Source organism: Castor canadensis, chromosome 8, assembly GCF_047511655.1.
Source record: "Castor canadensis chromosome 8, mCasCan1.hap1v2, whole genome shotgun sequence".
Taxonomy (NCBI): domain Eukaryota; kingdom Metazoa; phylum Chordata; class Mammalia; order Rodentia; family Castoridae; genus Castor; species Castor canadensis.
The window spans coordinates 47,112,964-47,116,920 of NC_133393.1; the positions used below are offsets into that span (position 1 = coordinate 47,112,964).

At 41.4% G+C, this 3,957-nt stretch overlaps 1 long non-coding RNA gene across 1 annotated transcript; it reads left to right on the top strand.

The window, feature by feature from the left end:
• Nucleotides 1-3,267: 3,267 nt before the first annotated feature.
• On the top strand, nt 3,268-3,957 carry LOC141425483 (uncharacterized). Its single transcript, XR_012450491.1, has 2 exons — nt 3,268-3,516; nt 3,701-3,957. It is a non-coding gene; the product is annotated as an uncharacterized lncRNA (long non-coding RNA).

Here is a 3,957-nt window from a genome sequence, read left to right on the forward strand (position 1 = left end):
GCTGCTGGGTTGTTTTTAAGTAGTAAATTTATCATAAGCTTTCTCTTTCCTTTAGATCTTTCCTATCTCCCAGCTATAACTGTCCTTGTCTTTTCCTTTTGTTTAGTTTTCTGGTATTATTAAATTATCCCCAAACTCTCCTCTAGTTAAGTAACTATCTTGTCAATACAAACATTCACATCAGTTATTTTATTAATCTTTTTGCTCAAAGAAATCTTTGCTGAAATCTTCTGGCTTACTCCAATGTGAGCCAATTGCTCTCCAACCAAGCTACTCTCTCCCGTTGTGGGATCTCCTTTGGCCTTCATCCCCTTTTCCTGACAGAGAAATGGGTCCTCTGATTTCTGGGTCCAAGGGCTTTCATTTTTTTTTTTTTTTTTTTTGGTTATTCCCACATTTGAGTGGCACATTTGGCATCTTCCACCAACTTAACTGAGAAAGAGGGAAGCCCATTTTTCTAGAACTTGTGTGTCTGCATGTCCTTATTCCATTACACTCTTTAGCTGATCATTTGATCAGATATGGAATTCTAGCTTTGTCCTCAAACTGTCGGAAGCATTGGTTTTTTATCTTTTGCTGGCACAGTTGCTGTTGAGAAGCCCAAAGCCATGCTGGTTCTCTGTACATTTTATAAAACCTTCAGTCATCAGTGTATTCCTTTGTGGGTTTTTTTGTTTGTTTGTTTTGTTTTTCAGTGCTGGGGATGGAACCCAGGGCATCACATATACTAAACAAGAGCTCTACCACTGAGCTGCATCTCCAAGCCCCTTAATTTTAAGAGCATAAACTTGAGGAGTTCAACCTAAGGGCCCTTCTGGCTATATCCTGGTGCAGGACAAAATAGCGAATGTTATACTTGTTAGAGTCACTATGGCCAAGAAGAAGACCTCATAACAGTGAGTGCCCATCCATCATCATTGTCACCATTCTTGTCTAATGTTAAGACCACTTTTTTCTTGCTGAGAAAGGATAGATAAAATTTTATTCTGAAAGAACTTACACTTACTTCTCTAGGCTCTCAAGTCCTCTAAGGCAGGGACTCCTCATATACTGGAAGTCCCCCACCAGGTTGTCTTCCGGTCAAAAATAACTTGGGCCTTTCTGTGTTCATAACCCTGGAACCCCATTGCTATTTTTTGGGTACTCTTCCAAGTTCTGCATCTTTTACCTAAATGAACATCCCTGCTCCAAGCCAAGCACCTACTTCTGGTAACAAATCACAACTCATTGAAGACTGACTTTGCCCTAGACACTGTAATCGCTAATCACTCCACCTTTCATCTGAGTTAATCCTCAAAACAAATCCAGGTATCATGAGCTGAATAACTGAGGTACAGGGAAAGCCACTTGCCAAGGATATACTGCCAAAGCTGGGGTTCAAAGTCAGTTTTGTGTTGCTCCAAAAGAACCATGCTCTGGACAATTCTGCTGGATTGCCTTGGTCAGAAAAATATTCAACAGGGGTACCTCCATGGTTCTTGTAGAAACATAGTCCACCAGAAACAAATGCATGAAAGTTAATAAGGATTATCTCTGGGTTTGGGAATAATGAATAGATTTTCTTCTTTATCCTTTTCTATATTTTTAAATTTTTTGTCATAATAAACTTACTGCCAGGAAAACATAATAAAAACATTTGAGTTATAATAACTTTATAATCAGGAAAATACAATTAAAACAATGGATGCCACAGCTGTATAAATCAGATTCAATGTCTTGATTATTGCTTTGTTTGTCTGGAACAGGCTGAAAACTCCTTAGGGCAGGAGGACAGTCCTTCATAGTATTGATTATGCAGCTGGGCTCTGCATGATAAAGTCTAAGAATTTATCACTCCATTCCTCTGTCTACTTAACCTGCAGTTCTATCTGAAAAACTGCCAAGCCTGTCTGCTTCCTACAAGACTCACACCAGGCCGCCCTCACCTCACCCAGATGTGCAGAACGGGACTAATCATACTCTTCGGCTCATGACACATACTTATCACTGGTCCCTGCATGCCCACCTCATCCTATTTGCAAACTAATACGAAGATTACCCATCAATCCACCACCCAGAATGAATGGAACTTAGGTCTGCCCACCTGAGCAAACAGCACTGAATGCTTACTTATCTCTTATTTCCTGGTCTTGTCCTTAATCTTATAAAAAGAAGCTTCAAAATGCATTTAACTTTTTGAACTTAACTTTCTCAATCAATATGTATTTTTAAGATTTATCCGTCTTATTGTATGTTGCTATGGTTTATGTTTCATTTTTTTGAGAGGGAGGAGTTAATAACTTTCCTGGGACTGGAGTGGCTCAGAGGTAGAGCATTTGCCTAACACACTCAAGGTCTGAGTTCCACACTCAGCACTTAAAAAAAAAAAACCAGCCAAACATTTGCTATGGGCAAGGAGAAGTTATGTTGGCCCCATCTTGAACTTCCTGATTTACAGAGCTATGCAGCCTGTGTGTTCATGAAATAACTTTTCACTACATAGACCTATTACAATGGATTGATCCTTTCTGCTGTTGATATGCATCTTGGGAGAAATTTTTGCTTTCACAAACAGCTCTACTCTAAACATTCTTAAAGATGTCTCCTGAATTTTCTGCTGGGTGTACCCAAGGGTGGAATGGCTGGGCCCTAGGGTATGTGAAGTTTCAAGCTCTCAAGAAAAGGCCAAGCTGTGGCCTCAAGCCAGATGTGTATAAGAAATCTGAAAGGGCGCCTGCTTTAAGATTTGTGTACAGATTCCCCTGCACGATTTGTTACATCTTTAATCAAGTTTGCGGATCAGATTTGTGCTAAAATTGTAGATTCAGGCTAGTGTTTCTTATCCTTTGTAAATTATATGCGATTTTCCCCAAGCTTCTTGAATTTGTCTAATTCTCCCAAGAAGTTTTTGAAACTCTAAAGAATACCCACCCTTAATTGCATCCTGGCCACTTGACAATCCTTACTGAATGGGAGTTTTTGTTGTGAGGTGCTGGAAATTCAACCTAGGGCGTCAGAGCCTCAAGGCCTCAAACATCTAATGTACTCCTTCTACCACTCTAACCCTGAGCTGCAGTCCAGACCCTCTGTGTAGGTGTTCTGTTATGAGTATTATGTTTGCTGTGCATTAAACATATTGAAAAAATATATAAAAATATAATACATTGTAAAACCTTTAGGAAAACAATATTGTGTGCACTTGTAAGCCCTAGCTGTAAACAAACACCATATGGTGCCCGATATGCAAATCAGCTAACCCCCAGCTGGTGCTGATATGCAAATCAGCTAACCCTAAACTGGTGCTGATAAGCCAGCCTGCTATGGACATTTAAACCCCACTTGCCATGAGACCAACGGCCACTTCCTCCTGACCAGCAACACGCATCACGCCGCTCAAGAGCAGCCCCGGACCAAGTGGACCCGACACCCTGCACCGCCCGTCGGATTCCCTGGGCGTCCTGGAGGCTTATGGAGACTGAGAACTAGCCAGGACGGGTTCGGAGCCAGCCAGCAGCGGACTAAGATTGATGTTGCAAGGTGAGCACAGCTTGGGGAAGGCTGAGGCGCTATCGGGCATAGGTTGTAACTCCCTGCAATAAAGTGTGTGTATGAGCAACTTAGTTCCTGCCTAACTTAATTCATTTAGCGCCTGACTGACGGTCAACTCTGTACCGTCACCTGCTCGCGACATGTTCTTTTTTTCCTTCTTTTTTTTAAACAGGGTCTCACTATGTTGCCCCCAGGAACTTACAATCCTCTTGCCTCAGCTCCCAGAGTGCTGATACTATAGCTGTGTGTCACTACACCCAGCAATGTATCTTACCCAATCCCGCGGGCTCATGGAGACTCTCAAGCAAGGATGGCAGGCAGATAACAGAAGAACAAAATCAGCAGTTAGTAAATATATGGTGGTATCTAAAGAAGAAAGTGGGTATTTTTAAATCAGTAGATATGGTGAATAAATGAATTCCCCCTAAA